At 43.7% G+C, this 24,990-nt stretch overlaps 1 pseudogene; it reads right to left on the reverse strand.

Moving 5' to 3' along the window:
* Positions 1–15,932: 15,932 nt before the first annotated feature.
* On the reverse strand, positions 15,933–16,307 carry LOC147086886 (histone H2B 1.2-like; annotated as a pseudogene).
* Between the last annotated feature and the right edge of the window lie 8,683 nt (positions 16,308–24,990).

Here is a 24,990-nt window from a genome sequence, read left to right on the forward strand (position 1 = left end):
ATAGGAATAGGAGGATAGAGCAGTTAAATACATGGCTAATGATTTCGTGCAAGAGGGAGGGCTTTAGTTTCCTGGAACACTGGATCTGTTTCTTGGGTAGGTGAGACCTGTACAAGTCGGAAATTTGGCAACTGGACCGGAATGGGACCAACATCCTTGCGGGGAGGTTTGCTAGTATGGTAGGCGGTGGGTTTAAACAAACTGGCAGGGGGATGGGATACTGAGTGGAGATATAGTAGGAGCTGATGCATGGCCAAATATAGAGGAAAATGCAAGTCAGTCTGGAAGTAAGAGCAAACATGTAACGGCACAAGGGAGTATGGCACGCCGGATGGCATGTATTTTAATGCAAGCAGTCTTGCGAGTAAGGCAGATGAATTGAAGTTGTTGATGAACAAATGGGAAAATTATATTGTTGCTATTGCAGAGATATGGTTGAGGGAGGGGCATGACTGGCAGCTCAATATTCCGGTGTATAGATTTTTCAGGCGGGACAGAGAGGGATGTAAAAGGGAGGGGGTGTAGCAATATTAAACAAGGAGTCAAGTACTGCTCTAAGGAGGGATGATAACATAGCAGTTTCCTCCAATGACGCCATATGAGTAGAAATTAAAAACAAGAAGGGGGCAAGCACTTTGCTGGGTGTGTACTATACGGGACCAAACGGTCAGGGGGAGATAGAGGAACAGATATGTAGGCAAATCTCACAGAAGTGTAGACATAATAGGGTACTAAATGTAGTGGATTTCATCTTCTCCAATATAAACTGTGATATTCAGTGTGTGAAAGGCTTAGTGGTTGCAAAATTTTTAAAGTGCATCCAGGAGCGATTTATGAGCCAGCATTTAGAAAGTCCTAGAATAGAAGAGTCGCTCCTGGACCTAATTCTAGGGAATGTAGCGGGCAAGTGGTAGGAGTGTCAGTAGGAGAGCATGTTGGTGACAGTAACCATAATTCGCTGATATTTATGGTAGGCATGGAAAAGGACAAAGATGGAAGGGTAATAAAGTTCTAAATTGGGGGAAGGACGACTATAATATGATAAGGCAGGATTTGGCCAAAATGGACTGAGATCAGCTACTTGTAGGAAAATCCACATCAGAGCAGTGGGATTCTCTCAGAAAGGAAATAGAGAGAATACAGCGCCAACATATAAACCGAAAAGGTTAAGAGTGGGACCAACAATTCCAGCAACCTTGGATGTCAAGGGATAGACAAGAAAGGATCAGGAAAAAAAGAGAAGCTTTTGGCAGATACAAAGGACTAAAAGCAGTGGAAGCCCTAGAGGAGTATAGAAAGTGCAGGGGGTTACTTAAAAAAATAAATTAGCAGAGCGAAGAGGGGGCATGAAAAAATACGTGTGGGCAAAATAAAGGAAAATCCCAACGTGTTTTATAATTATATTAAGAGCAAGAGGATAACGAGGGAAAGCGTGGGGCCCTACTAGAGACCAAAGAAGCAATCTGTGTGTAGAGTGGGAAGATGTAGGTGAGGTTTTAAATTAATATTTTGCATTTTTGTTCACTATGGATAAGGACGATGTATGCATTGAAATCAGGTAGGGGGATTGTGACATATTTGAACACATTTGTATTGAGAGGGAGGAGGTACTGGCGGTTTTAGCCGGCTGAAAATTGGATAAAGCCTCAGACACAGACGAGATGTATCCCAGGCTGCTGGGGGAGGCAAGTGAGGAGATTACAGGGGCTGTGAGACAACTTTTCAGAACCTCTCTGGCCACAGGGGAGGTGTCAGAGGACTGGAGGACAGCGAACCTTGTAGCATTGTTCAAGAAGGCCAGTAGGGATAAACCAGGGAATTACAGGCCAATTAGCCTAACATCGGTGGTAGGAAAATTATTGTAAAACATTCTTAGCGACAGAATTAGTCACCACTTGGACAGGCAAGGACTAATCAAGAATAGTCAGCAAGACATTGTCAGGGGGAGATTAGGTCTAACCACTCCTCAACTTTCCCCAGCTTTTCACCAATTAGAAAATACAGGAATCTTGTTTTTACGTCCAAAGTGCAAGTGCTTCACTTTTTTACTTTAAATTCCATAAGCTACAGTGTTCCCACTCATTCATTCTATCGAAGTCCCTTTATAACATTCTGTTCAAGTTTGCATTATTTACTGCGCCACCTAACTTAGTTTCGACTGCAAACTTAGAAATACAGCTCTCTATTCCTTCATCCAATTCAGTTATAAATAAATTGATAAGCTGAGACACAATACAGATCCCGAGGGGACATCAGTCGTCACAGCATGCCAATGTGATACAGACCTATTATCCATACCATATGTCTCCAATCAAATAACCATTTTCTAGCCAAGTCTATCAGTTGCTTCCAATTCCATGCACAAGCTAGTCAACTGCCTTTTGAAAGTCCATATGAATAACATTCATCGACAGTCCTTTATCTACCACGTTAGTTACCACCTCAAAATTCAACTAGGTTCGTTAGACATGAATTACACTTTACATTTCCATGCTAGATCTCTCTGTTCAGTTAATATCTGTCCAACTGCTCAGTCACTCTGTCCCTAATAATAGGTTTTAGTGCATTTCCACAACTGACGGTAGATGGGAGCTTGGTAGCAGAATAAAAAGAAGGACCTCAAATGTTGTAATCTCTGAATTACTCCCGGAGCCACGTGCTAGTAAGCATAGGAATAGGAGGATAGAGCAGTTAAATACGTGGCTAATGATTTCGTGCAAGAGGGAGGGCTTTAGTTTCCTGGAACACTGGATCTGTTTCTTGGGTAGGTGAGACCTGTACAAGTCGGAAATTTGGCAACTGGACCGGAATGGGACCAACATCCTTGCGGAGAGGTTTGCTAGTATGGTAGGCGGTGGGTTTAAACAAACTGGCAGGGGGATGGGATACTGAGTGGAGATATAGTAGGAGCTGATGCACGGCCAAATATAGAGGAAAATGCAAGTCAGTCTGGAAGTAAGAGCAAACATGTAACGGCACAAGGGAGTATGGCACGCTGGATGGCATGTATTTTAATGCAAGCAGTCTTGCGAGTAAGGCAGATGAATTGAAGTTGTTGATGAACAAATGGGAAAATTATATTGTTGCTATTGCAGAGATATGGTTGAGGGAGGGGCATCACTGTATGTGAGTTTGAGATTTATTCTATATCTGTCATTTCCTGGTATGGCATGTGAGTTCGGGATTTATTCTGTACTGTATGCTAGATTTAGATTAATTCTGTCTCTGTCATTATCTGGTAATGTATGAGGAGAGATTGGGTCGATTAGGCTTATATTCGCTAGAGTTTAGAAGAATGAGAGGGGATCTCATTGAAACTTATAAAATTCTAACAGGACTAGACAGACTAGATGCAGGAAGGATGTTCCCGATGACAGGGGCGTTCAGAATCAGGGGTCACAGTCTAAGGATAAGGGGTAAGCCATTTAGGACTGAGCTGAGGAGGGATTGAGCTGGTGAACCTGTGGAATTCTCTGCCACACAGGGCAGTTGAGGCCAATTCATTAAATATATTCAAGGAGGAGTTGGATATATTTCTTGAGGCTAAAGGGATCAAGGGATATGGGGAGAAAGCAGAGACAGGGTACTGAATTTGGATGATTAGCCATGATCTCATTAAATGGCGGAGCGGGCTCGAGGGGCCAAATGGCCTACTCCTGCTCCAAAATCTAAGTTTCTATGTATGAGAGTGTGAGATTCATGCTGAGTATCTGTCATCTCTGATGCTGTATGTGAATATCAGTTTAATTCTGTCGGTCACTGTCTGGTACTGTATGTAAGTGTGAGATTTATTCTGTGTGTCTGTCTCTGATACAAATGTAAGAAGTCACACAACACCAGGTTATAGTCCAACAGGTTTATTTGAAATCACAAGCTTTCGGAGCGCTGCTCCTTCGTCAGGTGAAGAGGAGAAATGCATATAGACACAGCATATATAGTCAGAGAATACTGCCAGATGATTACAGGTAATCTTTCTAACTGCCCTTTATTACACCTCGGCAGAAAGATAATTACAGCAATCAAAGGTGTGAATAGTGTCTCTGATACAGTATGTGAGTGTGAGATTTATTCTGTGTGTCTGTCTCTGATACATTATGTGAGTGTGAGATTTATTCTGTGTGTCTGTCTCTGATACAGTATGTGAGTGTGAGATTTATTCTGCACCTGTCAGTCTCTGACAATCTGTTTCAGTGCGGATTGATTCTCTATTAGACAGTGTCTGATGCTCTATGTGACAGTGAGGTACATTCTGTGTCTGTCAGTTTCTGGTATTATGTTTGAGAGTGAGATTCATTCTGTATCAGAAGTCTTTAATATTCTGTATCAGATTGGAATTCACTTTGTCTCGATCATTTTCTGGTTCTGTATATGAGTGTGAGATTCATTCTCTCTTTGTCAGTCTATGATTCTATATGTGAGAGTTAGATTAATTCAGTATCTCTCTGTCTCTGGTGTTGTATGAAAGTGAGGGATTCATTCGGTATATATTAGTCTCTGATCCAGTGTATGAGAGTTAAATTAATTCTGTATCTGTCAGTCTCTGGTACTGTGTGTGAGAGTGAGGTTCATTCCACTTGGACTGAGCCCTCACCCCATGATACCGAGAATTCGAACCCGAGTCAGCTCGCTAGGAAGGGCAGCTGGGCTCATCACTGTACCACCATCGCTCTAATTGTAAATTGAAAGCCTCTGTATTTACAGATCACTCGCCAAAGGTCTCTGGAGCTTTAGTCAGGACGAATAACACTTGCAATCATCTTAATCTGAACGTAAACAAGATGTTCAGGTTATTTCTCTCCAATTTAAAATAGTTGCTGATGAATGGTTATCGTGTTGCAGTACAGGCTGGCAGCCAGGAGATGGCACCAACCACTAATAGTTTGGAGTGTGCGGATTGTGTCCACACATCCAGACCGCCGTGAGTCTGGTGCTGCCCGGGGAGCTGGCCAAGCACGGGGTGTCGGAAGGGACAATGCCGGAGGCCATTGCAAATACATTTCACAACGCTCTGAAACAGCATTAATTTAGTCGATGAATTCATTCGGGCCATCGTAATCACAGAACATTAATGTGAGCGCGGGTTTTTTCTGTATCTCAGTTTCTGGTATGTGAATGTGGGTTTTATTCTGTACCTGTCTATTTCTGGCATGGAACAATGGGTAAAATGCTGTAGCTCTCAGTCTCTAGTATGTTAGTGTGGGTTTATTTTGTATTAGAAGTCTCTGGTGTGTGAATGCGGTTTTTAGCTGTCATAAATTAATGGAGTCAATACGGCACAGAAGGAGGTCATTCGGCCCATCGAGTCCGTGCCGGCTATCTGAAGAGCAATCAGTCAGTCCCATTCCCCCGCTCTATCCCCATAGCCCTGCAAGTTTACTTCCCTCAAGCGCCTATCCAGTCTCCCCTTGAATACACTGAGTGCCTCCGCTTTCACTACTTCCGTCAGCAGCGAGTAACAGGTCCTCACCAATCGCTGCGTAAAAAAGTTTTTGGTCACATCCCCTCTGTATCTCTTGCCCAAAACCTTAAATATATGTCCCCTAGTCCTTGTACCATGAACTAGGGGGAACAGCCTTTCCCCGTCTAGCCTGTCCAAATCCATCATAATCTTGCACACCTCTATCAATTCACCCCTCAACCTCCTTTGCTCTAAAGAAAACAAATCCAGCTTCTCCAACCTGTCCTTGTAGCTAAGATCCCCCATCCCGGGGACCATTCTGGTAAATCTCCTCTGCAGCCTCGCAAGTGAATCACATCCTTTCTAAAGTGTGGTGACCAGAACTGGACGCAATACTCCAGTTGTGGCCTAACTAGCGCTTTATAAAGGTTTAGCATAACTTCTGTACTTTTGTACGAATACCTCTATTTATGAAGCCCAAGATCCCATATGCTTTGCTAACCACTCTCTCAAAATGTCCCCCCCCCACCTTCAGAGGGATCTATGCACGTTAACTCCCAGGTCCCTCTGTCCCTGCACACTCTTTAAAACTGTGCCGTGAAGTGTATATTGCCTCTCCCTGTTCCTGCTGCCAAAATGCATCACCTCACACGTCTCTGTATTAAATTCTTTCAGATTCTGGCATGTGAGTGTGGATCTTATTTTGTATCTGTCAGTCTTTGTTGTGTGTGTGGCTTTATTCTGTATCTTTCAGTATCTGCCAAGTGAGTGGTGTTTTCATTTGTATCATTCAGACTCTGCTATGTGAGTGGGATTTTATTCTGTATCTGTCAGTTTTGGTTATGAAATGTGGGTTTTAATCAGTCCATGCCGGTTTCTGGTATGGGAGATTGGCTATTTCCCTGTGTCTGTAAGTTTATGATATGTGAGTGTATGTTTCATTCTGTATCTCTCAGTTTCTTTGAGGTAAGTATGAGTTTTACTCTGTATCTCTCAATCTGTGGTATGTGAGTCTGGTTTTTACTGTCTATTTCTTAATCTCTGGTACGTGATTGTGGATTTTACCCTATACCTGTGAGTTTCTGGTATGTGAGTATGGATTTCACTCTGTACCTGTCAGTCTCTGGTATGTAAGTGTGGTTTTCCTCTGTATCGTTCATGCTCTGGGATGTGAGTGTGTACGCTGCAACTTTCATTTCCTCGTATTTGAGGGGGATTTTTTTCTGTACCTTTCAGTTTCTGGTGAGTTACTCGAGGTTTTGCACTGTACATGTCAATTTATTTTATGTGAGAATCAGTTTTAATCAGTACCTTTCAGTTTCTTGTATGTCAGTGTCTATTTGAATCTGTATTGTCAGTTTCTGGTATGTGAGTGGGATGTTGTGCTGTACCTGTCAGTTACTGATATGTCAGTGTTTTTTCCCTCTACCTGCCAGCTTCAGGTAAGTTAGTGAAATTTTGTTCTGTACCTGTCTATTTCTGGTATGTGAGTGGGATTTTGTCCTGTACCTGTCAGTTTCTGGTATGTGAGTGTGGCGTTGTCCTATACCTGTCATTTTCTGGTATGTGAGTGGGGTTTTGTTCTGCACCTGTCAGTTTCTGGTATGTTAGTGGGATTTTGCCCTGTACTTGTAAGATTCTGGTATTTTAGTGGGATTTTGCCCTGTTCTTGTCAGTTTCTGGTATGTGAATGGGGTTTTGTCCCGTACATGTCAGTTTCTGGTATGTGAGTGGGGTTTTGTCCAGTACCTGTCAGTTTCTGGTATGTGAATGGGGTTTTGTCCCGTACATGTCAGTTTCTAGTATGTGAGTGGGGTTTTGTCCAGTACCTGTCAGTTTCTGGTATGTGAATGGGGTTTTGTCCCGTACATGTCAGTTTCTGGTATGTGAGTGGGGTTTTGTCCCGTACATGTCAGTTTCTGGTATGTGAATGGGGTTTTGTCCCGTACATGTCAGTTTCTGGTATGTGAGTGGTATTTTGCCCTGTACTTGTCAGTTTCTGGTACGTGAGTGTGGTATTGTCCTGTACCTGTTGGAAAGTGTGAGGTTATGCACTTTGGCAGAAAAATCAAAGAGCAAGTTATTATCTAAATGGAGAGAAAATGCAAAGTGATCTGGGGGTTCTGGTGCATGAAACACAATAATTAGTATGCAGGTGCAGCAGGTGATCAGGAAGGCCAATGGAATCTTGGCTTTTAATGCAAGGGGGATGGAGTATAAAAACAGGGAAGTCTTGCTGCAGTTATACAGGGCATTGGTGAGGCCACACCTGGAATACTGCGTGCAGTTTTGGTTTCCATATTTAAGAAAAGTTATACTTGCTCTCGAGGCGGTTCAGAGAAGGTTCACTCGGTTGATTCCGGAGATGAGGGGGTTGACGTATGAGGAAAGGTTGAGTAGGTTGGGACTCTACTCATTGGATTTCAGAAGAATGAGAGGCGATCTTATGGAAACATATAAGATTGTGAGTGGCCTTGATCGGGTGGATGCGGGGAGGATGTTTCCACTGACGGGTGAGACTAGAACTAGGGGGCATAATCTAGGAATAAGGGGCTGCGCATTCAAAACTGAGATGAGGAGAAACTTCTTCACTCCGAGGGTAGTAAATCTATCGAGTTTGCTACCCCAGAGAGCTGTGGAAGCTGCCACATTGAATAAATTTAAAATGGAGATAGACATTTTCCTAGCACATAAGGGAATTAGGGGTTACGGGGAGAGGGCAGAGAAGTGGACGTGAGTCTAGATTCGGATCAGCCATGATCCTATTGAATGGCGGAGCAGGCCCGAGTGGCCGTATGGCCTACTCCTGCTCCTACTTCTTATGTTCTTATGTACCTGTCAGATTCTGGTTTGTGAGTGTGGTTATATCAAGTACCTGTCAGTTTCTGGTTTGTGAGTGTGGTTATATCCTGTACCTCTCAATTTCTGGTAAGTGAGCGTGTTTTATCCTGTGCCTGTCAGCTTCTGGTATGTGATTTGGGTTATGAACTGTACCTGTCAGTTTCTGGTATGTGAGTGTGATTTTACGCTGTACCTGTCAGTTTCTGGTATGTGAGTGTGATTTTACGCTGTACCTGTCAGTTTCTGGTATGTGAGTTGGGTTTTGTCCTGTACCTGTCAGTTTCTGGTATCTGAGTGGGGTTTTGTCCTGTACCTGTCAATTTCTGCTATGTGAATTGTGTTCTGTCCTGTACCTGTCAGTTTCTGGTATCTGTGTGGATTTTGTTCTGTACCTGTCTGATTATTGTATGTTTGTGCGGGTTTTGTGCTGTAGCTCTCAGTTTGTGTTATATGAGTAAAGGTTTTATTCAGTACAGTACCAGCCAGTTCCTGGTAAGGGAGTGTAGATTTTAGTCATTATCCGTCACTCTCTGGGATATGAGTGTGAGTTTTACCCCATTTCTGCTCATCTCTTGGATGTGCGTGAGAGCTTTACTCTCTATCTGTCAGACTCTGGGATGTGAGTGTGGTTTTATTCTCTATCTGTCAGTTTCTGGTATGTGTGTGTGGGTTTTTTATGTATCTGTCAATCTCTATTACATGAATGTGGATTTTACTCTGTGTCTGTCAGTCACTGCTGTGTGAGGTTGTGTTTGACTCTACAGCTTTCAATCTCTGGGATGTGAGAGAAGATTTATTTCTGTTAATATAGTCTCTGGAATGTGCATGCGGATTTTCCTCTGTAACTGTCAGATTCTGTCAGAATTTGTGTTTTATTCAAGTGTGTGAGTGTGGATTTCACTCTGGATCTGTCATTAACTGGGATGCAGGTGTGGGTTGTATCTGTACCTTTCAGTTTCTGGTGAATGACTGGATTTCACTCTCTACCTGTCTGTATCTGGTATGTGAGTGTAAGTTTCTGTTTATCTCTCTGTGTGTAGTCTGGGAGTGTGGATTTCACTCTGTGACCTTCTACCTCTGTTGTGGGAGTGTGGGTTTTCCTCTGCATCTGTCAGTCATCAATCTGTTACTGGAAGTGATTATGTTTCATTCTCAATCTGTCGTTCTGTGAGTGATAATGTACTTACTGTGTGTGAGAAGGAGCTGCCTGCAATCCCCCTTCTGTTCAGGTTGGAGCAATTATCTCATTTATTCTGCCTCACTGAAGTATCTTGCTACGAGAATAATAATATGAGAACAATATTAGTTATAAGTTATGGACAGCTGCGGGTAGAATATAAAAGTGATGTTATAATTAATGTGTCTATTTATAATAAAGTAAAGTACCTGGAGAGAAGAAACCGTGATACTAACAGTGTCATTGTCTGACCTCACTGCAGTACAGCGGCACTCAGATTCTCTACATCAGCTGTGTAGGACGGTTCTATAGTAAGTTATCAGCATCCAGACACAACCCAAAGCCAGCACCGGACCATGAATGGGACCACCCTATTGGCACAGTCCAGATTTTTATCTCCCATTCCCATGGAACTACCTGTACATTTCAAGGATGGCTTACTGGAATATAACCACAGGTACCTGGGCTGTACAATAATTGTTTTTAATCTATTGAAAACGAGTTGAGGGCCTGAGTAGTTAACAGAATGTCTCAGAACTCGAGAATGTCCTCTCCCTTCCCCCACTCACTCCATGTTCCGGAACTACTTCCTGTTCCACTCTGCCTCTTTCAATCAGTCTCCCGACTGCTGCTGAATTTATCCTGAACCAAAACCATTCTGCGGACACAGACCCAATGTGATGTGCTGTTGTTTGCTCCCTTATTCCCTGGTGTGTTCAACGATCATCAGCCGAGCACAGAGGAAACGGCCCCCGCTGGCAGAGCTGGGGGAGGGGAGCCCGCATGGGGCTTCCTGTCGCTTTAAACACTGTGCGGGGAGAGGGGGAGGAGCAGACTTCTGTTTAGAGTGCAAGCGCAGTGTTTGCGTCTCTTTCGTGTAGAATTAATATATTTCGCTGTGTGAGAAGCGCCCTGCTCCTTGTGAGATCCCCAAGTGGATTATTCCCACAGGATTTGTAAATTGTCCAATTAAGAAATGCCTATCCAGTCTCCCCTTGAAAACATTGCGTGTCTCCGCTTTCACCACTTCTGTCGGCTGCGAGTTCCAGGTCATCACCAATCACTGTGTAAAAAAGTTTTTGGTCACATCCCCCCTGTATCTCTTCTCCAAAACCTTAAATCTTAAATCTGTCTCCCCTAGTCCTTGTATCATCAACTAGTGGGAACAGCCTTTCCCCGTCTAGCCTGTCATAACTCATCATAATCTTGTACACATCTATCAAATCACACCACATCCACCTTTGCTCTAATGAAAACAAATCCAGCTTCTCCAACCTGTCCTTGTAGCTAAGATCCGTGATCCCCAGAACCATTCTGGTAAATCTCCTCTGCACCCTCTCAAGGGCCTTCACAATCTTCCTAAAGTGCGGTGACCAGAACTGGATGCAGTCCTCCAGTTGTGGACTAACCAGTGTTTTATAAAGGTTCAGCATAACTTCTCTACTATTGTACTCAATACCTCTATATATGAAGCCCAAGATCCCATATGCATTGCTAACCACTCTCTCAAAATGTCGCCCCACCTTCAGAGGGACCAATGCACATTAACTCCCAGGTCCCTCTGACCCTGCACACTCTTTAAAACTGTCTCATTAAGTGTATATTGCCTCTCTCTAATCCTGCTCCCAAAATGCCTCACCTCCCACTTCTCTGTATTAAATTCTTTCAGTTTCTGGTATGTGAGTGTGGATTTTACCCTATACCTGTGAGTTTCTGGTATGTGAGTGTGGATTTTACCCTATACCTGTGAGTTTCTGGTATGTGAGTATGGATTTCACTCTGTACCTGTCAGTCTCTGTTATGTGAGTGTGGATTTTACCCTATACCTGTGAGTTTCTGGTATGTGAGTATGGATTTCACTCTGTACCTGTCAGTTTCTGGTATGTGAGTGTGGATTTTACCCTATACCTGTGAGTTTGTGGTATGTGAGTATGGATTTCACTCTGTACCTGTCAGTTTCTGTTATGTGAGTGTGGATTTTACCATACACCTGTGAGTTTCTGGTATGTGAGTGTGGATTTCACTCTGTACCTGTCAGTTTCTGGTATGTGAGTGTGGATTTTACCCTATACCTGTGAGTTTTTGGTATGTGAGTATGGATTTCACTCTGTACCTGTCAGTTTCTGGTATGTGAGTATGGATTTCACTCTGTACCTGTCAGTTTCTGTTATGTGAGTGTGGATTTTACCCTATACCTGTGAGTTTCTGGTATGTGAGTGTGGATTTCACTCTGTACCTGTCAGTCTCTGGTATGTGGGTGTGGATTTTACCCTATACCTGTGAGTTTCTGGTATGTGAGTATGGATTTCACTCTGTACCTGTGAGTTTCTGGTATGGGAGTGTGGATTTTACCCTATACCTGTGAGTTTCTGGTATGTGAGTATGGATTTCACTCTGTACCTGTCAGTTTCTGGTATGGGAGTGTGGATTTTACCCTATATCTGTGAGTTTCTGGTATGTGAGTATGGATTTCACTCTGTACCTGTGAGTTTCTGGTATGTGAGTGTGGATTTTACCCTATACCTGTGAGTTTCTGGTATGTGAGTATGGATTTCACTCTGTACCTGTCAGTTTCTGGTATGTGAGTGTGGATTTTACCCTATACCTGTGAGTTTCTGGTATGTGAGTATGGATTTCACTCTGTACCTGTCAGTCTCTGTTATGTGAGTGTGGATTTTACCCTATACCTGTGAGTTTCTGGTATGTGAGTATGGATTTCACTCTGTACCTGTCAGTCTCTGTTATGTGAGTATGGATTTCACTCTGTACCTATCAGTCTCTGGTATGTGAGTATGGATTTCACTCTGTACCTGTCAGTTTCTGGTATGGGAGTGTGGATTTTACCCTATACCTGTGAGTTTCTGGTATGTGAGTATGGATTTCACTCTGTACCTGTGAGTTTCTGGTATGTGAGTGTGGATTTTACCCTATACCTGTGAGTTTCTGGTATGTGAGTATGGATTTCACTCTGTACCTGTCAGTTTCTGGTATGTGAGTGTGGATTTTACCCTATACCTGTGAGTTTCTGGTATGTGAGTATGGATTTCACTCTGTACCTGTCAGTCTCTGGTATGGGAGTGTGGATTTTACCCTATACCTGTGAGTTTCTGGTATGTGAGTATGGATTTCACTCTGTACCTGTCAGTCTCTGGTATGTGAGTGTGGATTTTACCCTATACCTGTGAGTTTCGGGTATGTGAGTGTGGATTTCACTCTGTACCTGTCAGTTTCTGTTATGTGAGTGTGGATTTTACCCTATACCTGTGAGTTTCTGGTATGTGAGTATGGATTTCACTCTGTACCTGTCAGTTTCTGTTATGTGAGTGTGGATTTTACCCTATACCTGTGAGTTTCTGGTATGTGAGTATGGATTTCACTCTGTACCTGTCAGTCTCTGGTATGGGAGTGTGGATTTTACCCTATACCTGTGAGTTTCTGGTATGTGAGTATGGATTTCACTCTGTACCTGTCAGTTTCTGTTATGTGAGTGTGGATTTTACCCTATACCTGTGAGTTTCTGGTATGTGAGTATGGATTTCACTCTGTACCTGTCAGTCTCTGGTATGGGAGTGTGGATTTTACCCTATACCTGTGAGTTTCTGGTATGTGAGTATGGATTTCACTCTGTACCTGTCAGTTTCTGTTATGTGAGTGTGGATTTTACCCTATACCTGTGAGTTTCTGGTATGTGAGTATGGATTTCACTCTGTACCTGTCAGTCTCTGGTATGGGAGTGTGGATTTTACCCTATACCTGTGAGTTTCTGGTATGTGAGTATGGATTTCACTCTGTACCTGTCATTCTCTTGTATGTGAGTGTGGTTTTCCTCTGTATCGTTCATGCTCTGGGATGTGAGTAGTACAACTTTCATTTCCTCGTATTTGAGGGGGACTTTATACTTTACCTATCAGTTTCTGATGTGTTAGCCTTGGTTTTGCACTGCATCTGTCAATTTATGTTCTGTGAGTGTGGGTTTTAATCAGTACCTCTCAGTTTCTGGTGTGTGAGTGTTTGTTTGACACTGTATCTGTCAGTGTCTTTTATGTGAGAGTTGATTTTACTCGACAGTTGCCACTCTCTGGGATGGGAGTGCGGGTTTGACTCTGTATCTGTCAGTTTCTGATTTGTGAGTTTGGGTTTTTTTTCTGTACCTGTCAGTTTCAAGTTCGTGAATGTGGGTTTAATTCTGTATCAATCAGTTTCTCCTATGGAAGAGCTTGTAAATGTTTACACCTGCCTGTCTTTGTTATGTGAGTGTGGGTTTTACACTGTAACTGTCATTTTCTAGTACGGGAATGTGTGTATAATTCAGTATCTGCCAGTTTCTGGTATTTGTGAGTGAGTGTTACTCTCTAACTGTCAGTTTCCAATATGGGAATGTGTGTATAATTCAGTATCTGCTAGTTTCTGGTATTTGTGAGTGAGTGTTACTCTCTAACTGTCAGTTTACAATATGGGAATGTGTGTTTTATTCAGTATCTGCCAGTTTCTGGTATTTGTGAGTGAGTGTTACTCTCTAACTGTCAGTTTCCAATATGGGAATGTGTGTATAATTCAGTATCTGCCAGTTTCTGGTATTTGTGAGTGAGTGTTACTCTCTAACTGTCAGTTTCCAGTATGGGAATGTGTGTTTTATTCAGTATCTGCCAGTTTCTGGTATTTGTGAGTGAGTGTTACTCTCTAACTGTCAGTTTCCAGTATGTGATTGTGGATTTTAATAAGAACCTGCCAGTTTCTTGTACAGAAATGTGGATTTTAGTCATATCTGCCGGTCACTGTTATGTGAGTGTATGTTTTACTCTGTTGGCCGGTGCAGACACGATGGGCCGAAATGACCTCCTTCCGTGCTGTAACTCTCTATGATTCTATACAGCCAGCAGCGGGCATTGACTCCATATCAGTGTCTCTCTGTTCGTGTGTGTAAGGGAGAGAAAATGGATCTGCCTGTCAGTGCGATATGTTTGGACATTGAAACAACATCAATTCCACTGCTGCAAGTGACTGTGGGATTTATAATGAAACTCTAGGAATTAGGATTACTGTGAGACTGACTGCTTCTGCTGCCTGTGATAATAGGATTGAGGCCAGTTCTGTGTCTCTGCGCTCTGTGAGTGATAATGTACTTACTGTGTGTGAGAAGGAGCTGCCTGCACTGTTCCTTGTGTTCCAGGTGGAGGAAAGATTACGTTTATTCTGGCTCATTGAAGTATTTTGATACGAGATTAATAAGAGAACAATATTTGTTGTAATATATGGACAGGTGCTGGTAGAATATAAAAATAAAGTTATAATTAACATGTATGTTTATAATAAATAAAAATATCTGTAGAGGGGCAACCGCGATACAAACAGTGTCATTGTCTGACCTCACTGCAGTACAGCGGCACTTAGATTCTCCACACCAGTTGTGTAGGACGGTTCAATATTAAGTTATCAGCATCCAGACACAACCCAAACCCAGCACTGGACCATGAATGGGACCATCCGATTGGCACAGTCCAGGTTTATATCTCCCATTCCCAAGGGACGAAATATAAATTTCAGGAACGCTTCTTGGAATATACAAACATGGCAAATGCACTCTAATGTGGATAAATGTGAGGTTATCCACTTTGATGGCAAAAACAGGAAGGCAGATTATTATTTGAATGGCAATAGGTTGGGAGAAGGGGAAGTGCAAAGAGACCTGGGTGTTCTTGTGCACCAGTCGCTGAAGGTAAGCATGCAGGTGCAGCAGGCGGTTAAGAAGGCAAATGGTATGTTGGCCTTCGTAGCAAGAGGGTTCGAGTACAGGAACAAGGATGTCTTGCTACAGTTGTACAGGGCCTTGGTGAGACTGCACCTTGAGTATTATGTGCAGTTTTGGTCGCCTTATCTGAGGAAGGATGTTCTTGCCATGGAAGGAGTGAAGCGAAGATTCACCAGGCTGATACCTGGGATGGCAGGAATGACGTATGAGTAGAAATTGTGTTGATTGGGATTATACTCACTGGAGTTTAGAAGATTGAGAGGGGATCTCATCGAAACCTATAAAATTCTGTCAGGCCTGGACAGACTAGATGCAGCAAGGATGTTTATGATGGCCGGGGAGTCCAGAACCAGGGGTCATAGTCTAAGGATAAGGGGTAATCCATTTTGGACTGAAATGAGGAAGAATTTCTTCACCCAGAGAGTGGTGAACCTGTGGAATTCTCTGCCACAGAGGGCGGTGGACGCCAGTTCATTAAATATATTCAAGAAAGAGTTGGATATGTTTCTTAAGTCTAAAGGGATCAAGGGATATGGGGAGAAGGCAGGGACAGGGTACTGAATTTGGATGATCAGCCATGATCTCATTGAATGGCGGAGCAGGCTCGAAGGGCCGAATGGCCTACTCCTGCTCCTATCTTCTATGTTTCTATGTTTAACTTGAGTGTAATGGGAGAAGCGTTTATGTCGCTCTTTCAGAGATATTGTGGGTGGCTCTTAAAAGAGCCGTTGTGTTTGCAGTTTGTTCTTTCAGGACAGCGTGGAGTTTTACTTGGAGCTGGTGTATTTGGTCACCACCTTTGTACCTTCCTACAGGGCATGCTTGGCCAGCTCCCCGGGCAGCAGCAGGCGCACGGCGGTCTGGATCTCCCGGGAGCTGATGGTGTGCCGTTTGTTGTAATGAGCCAGGTGGGAAGCCTCACCCGTGATGCGCTCGAAAATATCGTTCACAAAGGAGTTCATGATGCTCATGGCCTTGGAAGAGATGCTGGTGTCGGGGTGAACCTGCTTCATCACTTTGTAGATGTAGATGGAGTAACTCTCCTTTCTCGACTTTCTGTGCTTCTTACCGCCCTTCGGAGGCGCTTTTTTGACGATTTTCATAACGCCCTTCTTGGCAGCTGATTTCTTCTTGTCAGCCATTGTCTCGTTCAGGGAGCAATAGATTTAAGGAAACGCTGTTCCGAGCTCGTATTATATATGTAAGAAGTCACACAACACCAGGTTATAGTCCAACAGCTTTATTTGAAATCACAAGCTTTCGGAGCGCTGCTGCTTCGTCAGGTGAAGAGGAGAAATGCATATAGACACAGCATATATCGTCAGAGAATACTGCCAGATGATTACAGGTAATCTTTCTAACTGCCCTTTATTACACCTCGGCAGAGAGATAATCACAGCAATCAAAGGTGTGAATGGTGTCCAAACAGGTCAGTCAGGAAAACATTACATCAAAGAACAATGAGGTGGGGTCACAGGGGGTCAAATGTTGCAGATGCTGGGGTCTGTATGAAAAACAAAAAACAAACAAAAAACTATTTTTTTTGCTGGAAATCAGAGCAGGTCCGGCCGCATCAGTGTAGAGAGAACAAGCCAACGACCACTCGAGTCTGGATGACAATAGATTTTTGTTTGTTTTTGGCAGATTGTTTCATTAAATATATTCAAGAAGGAGTGAGATATTTTTCTTAAGGCTAAAGGGATCAAGGGATAAGGGGTGAAAGCAGGGACAGGGTACTGAATTTGGATGATCAGCCATGATCTCATTAAATGGCGGAACAGGCTCAAAGGGCTGAATGGCCTACTCCTGCTCCTATCTTCTATGTTTCTATGTTTTTCTGTGTCTTCCTCCTCAGTCCTGAATGGCCTACCCTTTATACTGAGGCTGTGGCCCCTGGTTCTAGACTCCGCAGCCAAGGGAAACATTCTCCCAGCACCCACCCTATCAAGCCCTGTAATAATGTTGTATGCTTCAATGAGATCCCCTCTCATTCTTCTGAATTCAAGAGAATGCAGGCCTAATTTACTCAATCTCTTCTCATTCGACAGTTCCTCCTCCCAGGAATCAATCTCGTGAACCTTTGTTGCACTCACTCTATGGCAAGTATATGCTTCCTTAGGTAAGGAGGTCCAAATTGTACCCAGTACTCCAGGTGTGGTCTCACCAAGGCCCTATATAATTGGAGTAAGGCTTCCCTATTATCTACTCCACCAGTTACATCCTCAAAGAACTCCAATATGTTTGTTAAACAGGATTTCCCTTTCATAAATCCATGCTGACTCTGCTCAATCTTACTATTAGTGTCGAAGTGCCCAGTTATTGCATCTTTTGTAATAGATTCCAGCATTTTTCCAACTACTGATGTGATGCTAACAGGTTTATAGTTCCCCATGTTCTCTCCCTCCTTTCTTAAATAGTATATGTAGGTGAGGCGTTTTTCTGTATCTGTCAGTCTCAGGTACTGTGTGAGAGTTTGGGATTCATTCTGTATCTGTCAGCCAGTGGGACTGTGTGTGACTGTGGGTCAATTATATTCATTTCAGTCTCTGGCACTGTCTGTGAACATTGGATACATTCTTTATGGATGGATGTTCTTGCAATGGAGGGAGTGCAGCGAAGATTCACCAGACTGATACCTGGGATGGCAAGAATGATGTATGAGGAGAGATTGGGTCGATTGGGCTTGTACTCGTTGGAGTTTAGAAGAATGAGAGGGGATCTCATTGAAACTTATAAAATTCTAACAGGACTAGACAGACTAGATTCAGGATGTTCCCAATGGCGGGGGAGTCCAGAACCAGGGGTCACAATCTAAGGATCAGGTGTTAGCCGTTTAGGACAGAGATGAGGAGGCATTTCTTCACCCAGAGAGTAGTGAACCTGTGGAATTCTCTCCCACAGAATGCAGTTGAGGCCAATCCATTAAATATATTCAAGAAGGAGTTAGATATATTTCTTAAGGCTAAAGGGTTCAAGGGATAAGGTAGAAAGCAGGGACAGGGTACTGAATTTGGATGATCAGCCATGATCTCATTAAATGGCGGAGCAGGCTCGAGGGGCCGAATTGCCTACTCCTGCTCCTATCTTCTGTGTTTCTATGTTTATCAATCAGTCTTTGGTATTGTGTGTGAGTGTGGGATTCCTTCTGTATCTATTAATCTCTGGTTCTGTATGTGTATGCGTGGCAATAATTTTCTATCTCTCCATTTCTGGTACTGGTAAGACACATCCTGCAACTATCTGTACTTTTAATTGCATCCTGCATGTCACTCACTGGTACTGTGTGTGCTGTTGGTATTAATTCTATATCTGACAATCTCTGGTACTGTGCGGAATTGTTGGAAATATTGTGTATCTGTCAGTATCCAATAGTGTGAGGGTGGGATTCAATCTCTATCTCTCAGTCTCTGGTAGTGTGTGTGTGTGGAATTCATTCTGTATCTGTCAGTCATTGGTAGTGTGTGTGAGTGTGGGATTCATTCTGTATCTGTCAGTCTCTGGCACCGTGTGTGAGTGTGGGATTCAGTCTGTATCTGTCAGTCTCTGGCACTGTGTGTGAGTGTGGGATTCAGTCTGTATCTGTCAGTCTCTGGCACTGTGTGTGAGTGTGGGATTCATTCTGTATCTCTCAGTCTCTGGTAGTGTGTGTGTGGGATTCATTCTGTATCTCTCAGTCTCTGGTACTGTGTGTGTGAGTGTGGGATTCATTCTGTATCTCTCAGTCTCTGGTAATGTGTGTGAGTGTGGGATTCATTCTGTATCTCTCAGTCTCTGGTAGTGTGAGTGTGGGATTCATTCTGTATCTCTCAGTCTCTGGTACTGTGTGTGAGTGTGGGATTCATTCTGTATCTCTCTGTCTCTGGTAGTGTGAGTGTGGGATTCATTCTGTATCTGTCAGTCTGTGGTAGTGCGAGTGTGGGATTCATTCTGTATCTCTCAGTCTCTGGTAGTGTGAGTTTGGGAATCATTCTGTATCTCTCAGTCTCTGGTACTGTGCGTGAGTGTGGGATTCATTCTGTATCTCAGTCTCTGGTAGTGTGAGTGTGGGATTCATTCTGTATCTCAGTCTCTGGTAGTGCGAGTGTGGGATTCATTCTGTATCTCTCAGTCTCTGGTAGTGTGAGTGTGTGATTCATTCTGTATCTCTCAGTCTCAGGTACTGTGTGTGTGTGTGTGTGATTCATTCTGTATCTGTCAGTCTCTGGTAGTGTGTGTGAGTGTGGGAATTCATTCTGTATCTGTCAGTCTCCAGTAGTGCGAGTGTGGGAATCATTCTGTATCTGTGAGTCTCTGGTAGTGTGTGTGTGAGTGTGGGAATTCATTCTGTATCTGTCAGTCTCCAGTAGAGTGAGTGTGGGTTTCATTCTGTATCTCTCAGTCTCTGGTAGTGTGTGTGTGTGAGTGTGGGAATTGATTCTCTATCTGTCAGTCTCCAGTAGTGTGAGTGTGGGAATCATTCTTTATCTCTCAGTCTCTGGTAGTGTGTGTCAGTGTGGAATTCATTCTGTATCTGTCAGTCTCCAGTAGTGTGTGTGAGTGTGGAATTCCTTCTGTATCTGTCAGTCTCCAGTAAAGTGAGTGTGGGATTCATTCTGTATCTCTCAGTCTCTGGTCGTGTGTGTGAGTGTGGGATTCATTCTGTATCTCTCAGTCTCTGGTAGTGCGAGTGTGGGATTCATTTTGTATCTCTCAGTCTCTGGTAGTGTGAGTGTGGGATTCATTCTGTATCTCTCAGCCTCTGGTAGTGTGTATGAGTGTGGGATTCATTCTGTATCTGTCAGTCTCCAGTAGTGTCTGTGAGTGTGCGATTCATTCTGTATCTGTCAGTCTCTGGTAGTGCGAGTGTGGGATTCATTCTGTATCTCTCAGTCTCTAGTAGTGTGAGTGTGGGAATCATTCTTTATCTCTCAGTCTCTGGTACTGTGTGTGAGTGTGGGATTCATTCTGTATCTGTCAGTCTCTGGTACTGTGTGTGAGTGTGTGATTCATTCTGCATCTTTCAATCTCTGGTAGTGTGTGTGAGTGTGGAATTCATTCTGTATCTCTCAGTCATTGGTAGTGTGTGTGAGTGTGGGATTCATTCTGTATCTCTCAGTCATTGGTAGTGTGTGTGAGTGTGGGATTCATTCTGTATCTCTCAGTCTCCAGTAGAGTGAGTGTGGGATTCATTCTGTATCTCTCAGTCTCTGGTAGTGTGTGTGAGTGTGGGATTCATTCTGTATCTGTCAGTCTCTGGTAGTGTGTGTGAGTGTGGGATTCATTCTTTGTCTCTCAGTCTCTGGTAGTGTGAGTGTGGGATTCATTCTGTATCTCTCAGTCTCTGGTACTGTGTGTGAGTGTGGAATTCATTCTGTATCTCTTAGTCTCTGATAGTGTGAGTGTGGGATTCATTCTGTATCTCTCAGTCTCTGGTAGTGTGTGTGAGTGTGGGATTCATTCTGTATCTCTCAGTCTCTGGTAGTGTGTGTGAGTGTGATATTCATTCTCTATCTGTCAGTCTCTGGTAGTGTGTGTGAGTGTGGGATTCATTCTGTATCTCTCAGTCTCTGGTAGTGTGTGTGAGTGTGGGATTCATTCTGTATCTCTCAGTCTCTGGTACTGTGTGTGAGTGTGGAATTCATTCTGTATCTCTTAGTCTCTGGTAGTGTGAGTGTGGGATTCATTCTGTATCTCTCAGTCTCTGGTAGTGTGTGTGAGTGTGGGATTCATTCTGTATCTGTCAGTCTCTGGTACTGTGTGTGAGTGTGGAATTCATTCTGTATCTCTTAGTCGCTGGTAGTTTGAGTGTGGGATTCATTCTGTATCTCTCAGTCTCTGGTCGTGTGAGTGTGGGATTCATTCTGCATCTCTCAGTCTCTGGTAGTGTGTGTGAGTGTGGGATTCATTCTGTATCTCTCAGTCTCTGGTAGTGTGAGTGTGGGATTCATTCTGTATCTCTCAGTCTCTGGTAGTGTGAGTGTGGGATTCATTCTGTATCTATCTGTCTCTGATAGTGTGAGTGTGGGATTCATTCTGTATCTGTCAGTCTGTGGTAGTTCGAGTGTGGGATTCATTCTGTATCTCTCAGTCTCTGGTAGTGTGAGTTTGGGAATCATTCTGTATCTCTCAGTCTCTGGTAGTGTGAGTGTGGGATTCATTCTGTATCTCAGTCTCTGGTAGTGCGAGTGTGGGATTCATTCTGTATCTCTCAGTCTCTGGTAGTGTGTGTGAGTGTGTGATTCATTCTGTATCTGTCAGTCTCTGGTAGTGTGTGTGAGTGTGGGAATTCATTCTGTATCTGTCAGTCTCCAGTAGTGTGAGTGTGGGAGTCATTCTGTATCTCTCAGTCTCTGGGAGTGTGTGTGAGAGTGTGGGATTCATTCTGTATTTGTCAGTCTCCAGTTGTGCGAGTGTGGCATTCTGTCTGTATCTGTGAGTCTCTGGTAGTGTGTGTGTGTGGAATTCATTCTGTATCTCTCTGTCTCTGGTAGTGCGAATGTGGGAATCATTCTGTATCTGTGAGTCTCTGGTAGCGTGTGTGTGAGTGTGGGAATTCATTCTGTATCTGTCAGTCTCCAGTAGTGTGAGTGTGGGAATCATTCTGTATCTCTCAGTCTCTGGTAGTGTGTGTGAGTGTGGAATTCATTCTGTATCTGTCAGTCTCTGGTAGTGTGAGTGTGGGAATCTTTCTGTATCTCTCAGTCTCTGGTAGTGTGAGTGAGTGTGGGATTCATTCTGTATCTGTCAGTCTCTGGTAGTGTGAGTGTGGGATATATTCTGTATCTGTCAGTCTCCAGTCGAGTGAGTGTGGGATTCATTCTGTATCTCTCAGTCTCTGGTAGTGTGTGTGAGTGTGGAATTCCTTCTGTATTTGTCAGTCTCTAGTAGTGCGAGTGTGGCATTCTGTCTGTATCTGTGAATCTCTGGTAGTGTGTGTGAGTGTGGGAATTCATTCCGTATCTGTCAGTCTCCAGTAGAGTGAGTGTGGGATTCATTCTGTATATCTCAGTCTCTGGTAGTGTGTGTGAGAGTGGGATTCATTCTGTATCTCTCAGTCTCTGGTAGTGTGTGTGAGTGTGGGATTCATTCTGTATCTGTCAGTCTCCAGTAGTATCTGTGAGTGTGCGATTCATTCTGTATCTGTCAGTCTTTGGTAGTGCGAGTGTGGGATTCATTCTGTATCTCTCACTCTCTGGTACTGTGTGTGAGTGTGTGATTCATTCTGCATCTTTCACTCTCTAGTAGTGTGTGTGATTGTGGAATTCATTCTGTATCTCTCAGTCTCTGGTAGTGTGTGTGAGTGTGGAATTCATTCTGTATCTCTCAGTCATTGGTAGTGTGTGTGAGTGTGCGATTCATTCTGTATCTGTCAGCCTCTGGTAGTGTGTGTGACTGTGGGATTCATTCTTTGTCTCTCAGTCTCTGGTAGTGTGAGTGTGGGATTCATTCTGTATCTCTCAGTCTCTGGTAGTGTGTGTGAGTGTGGGATTCATTCTGTATCTCTCAGTCTCTGGTAGTGTGTGTGAGTTTGGGATTCATTCTGTATCTCTCAGTCTCTGGTAGTGTGTGAGAGTGCGGAATTCATTCTGTATCTGTCAGTCTCCAATAGTGCGAGTGTGGCATTCTGTCTGTATCTGTGAGTCTCTGGTAGTGTGTGTGTGAGTGTGGAATTCATTCTGTATCCGTCAGTCTCCAGTCGAGTGAGTGTGGGATTCATTCTGTATCTCTCAGTCTCTGGTAGTGTGTGTGTGAGTGTGGGAATTCATTCTGTATCTGTCAGTCTCCAGTAGTGTGAGTGTGGGAATCATTCTGTATCTCTCAGTCTCTGGTAGTGTGTGTGTGAGTGTGGGAATTCATTCTGTATCCGTCAGTCTCTGGTAGTGCGAGTGTGGGAATCATTCTGTATCTCTCAGTCTCTGGAAGTGTGTGTGAGTGTGGGATTCATTCTGTATCTCTCAGTCTCTGGCAGTGTGAGTGTGGGATTCATTCTGTATCCGTCAGTCTCTGGTAGTGTGAGTGAGTGTGGGATTCATTCTGTATCTGTCAGTCTCTGGTAGTGTGAGTGTGGGAATCATTCTGTATCTCTCAGTCTCTGGTACTGTGTGTGAGTGTGGGATTCATTCTGTATCTGTCAGTCTCTGGTAGTGTGTGTGAGTGTGGGAATCATTCTGTATCTGTCAGTCTCCAGTCGAGTGAGTGTGGGATTCATTCTGTGTCTCTCAGTGTCTGGCAGTGTGTGTGAGTGTGGAATACCTTCTGTATTTGTCAGTCTCCAGTTGTGCGAGTGTGGCATTCTGTCTGTATCTGTGAATCTCTGGTAGTGTGTGTGAATGTGGGAATTCATTCCGTATCTGTCAGTCTCCAGTAGAGTGAGTGTGGGATTCATTCTGTATCTCTCAGTCTCTGGTAGTGTGTGTGAGTGTGGGATTCATTCTGTATCTCTCAGTCTCTGGTAGTGTGTGTGAGTGTGGGATTCATTCTGTATCTGTCAGTCTCCAGTAGTGTCTGTGAGTGTGCGATTCATTCTGTATCTGTCAGTCTCTGGTAGTGCGAGTGTGGGATTCAATCTGTATCTCTCACTCTCTGGTAGTGTGAGTGTGGGAATCATTCTGTATCTCTCAGTCTCTGGTACTGTGTGTGAGTGTGGGATTCATTATGTATCGGTCAGTCTCTGGTACTGTGTGTGAGTGTGTGATTCATTCTGCATCTTTCACTCTCTGGTAGTGTGTGTGAGTGTAGAATTCATTCTGTATCTCTCAGTCTCTGGTAGTGTGTGTGAGTGTGGAATTCATTCTGTATCTCTCAGTCATTGGTAGTGTGTGTGAGTGTGCGATTCATTCTGTATCTCTCAGTCTCTGGTTGTGTGTGTGAGTGTGGGATTCATTCTGTATCTGTCAGTCTCTGGTAGTGTGTGTGACTGTGGGATTCATTCTTTGTCTCTCAGTCTCCGGTCGTGTGAGTGTGGGATTCATTCTGTATCTCTCAGTCTCTGGTACTGCGAGTGTGGGTTTCATTCTGTATCTCTCAGTCTCTGGTAGTGTGTGTGAGTGTGGGATTCATTCTGTATCTGTCAGTCTCTGGTACTGTGTGTGAGTGTGGAATTCATTCTGTATCTCTTAGTCTCTGGTAGTGCGAGTGTGGGATTCACTCTGTATCTCTCAGTCTCTGGTAGTGTGAGTGTGGGATTCATTCTGTATCTCTCATTCTGCGTATATCCATTCGGATCAGGGAAGTTCTTTTATGTCTTCCCAGTTGAAGGAATACCTTCAGAGTCGGGGAATTTCTACTAGCAGATCTACCCCGTATAATCCCCAGGGTAATGGACAGTGCGAACGATACAATGGGGTGATCTGGAAGGCAGTTATGTTGGCTTTGAGATCCCGGAACCTTAAGAATACACAGTGGGAAATGGTACTGCCTGATGCCCTGCATTCCATTAGATCATTGCTTTCAACGGCTACTAATGTGACCCCCCATGAAAGGCTCTTTAACTATCCGCGGAGATCTACTACGGGATATTCGGTACCTTCATGGCTTACTATGCAGGGACCTGTGCTGCTTCGACGCCATGTTAGGTTGTCAAAATATGATCCTTTAGTGGAGGAGGTGGAGCTGTTGGAGGCAAATTCCCAATATGCTCATATTCGATTCCAAGATGGGAAAGAAAGTACCGTTTCAATTAAAGACTTGGCTCCTTGTGGTGGCCAGCCCTCTTCTGAGGATATTAACAATAGTCATGATTCAGATAATGTGGATGCTGTTACAGATACTACGAATATTTCCAATCCGACTGCAGATAATTATACTTCTATTAGTCAGCCCTCGAGGGATGTTCATGACCGTCCC

Source organism: Somniosus microcephalus, unplaced genomic scaffold, assembly GCF_052327205.1.
Source record: "Somniosus microcephalus isolate GS21.2 unplaced genomic scaffold, FLI_Smic_1.0 unresolved_chr7, whole genome shotgun sequence".
Lineage (NCBI taxonomy): Eukaryota > Metazoa > Chordata > Chondrichthyes > Squaliformes > Somniosidae > Somniosus > Somniosus microcephalus.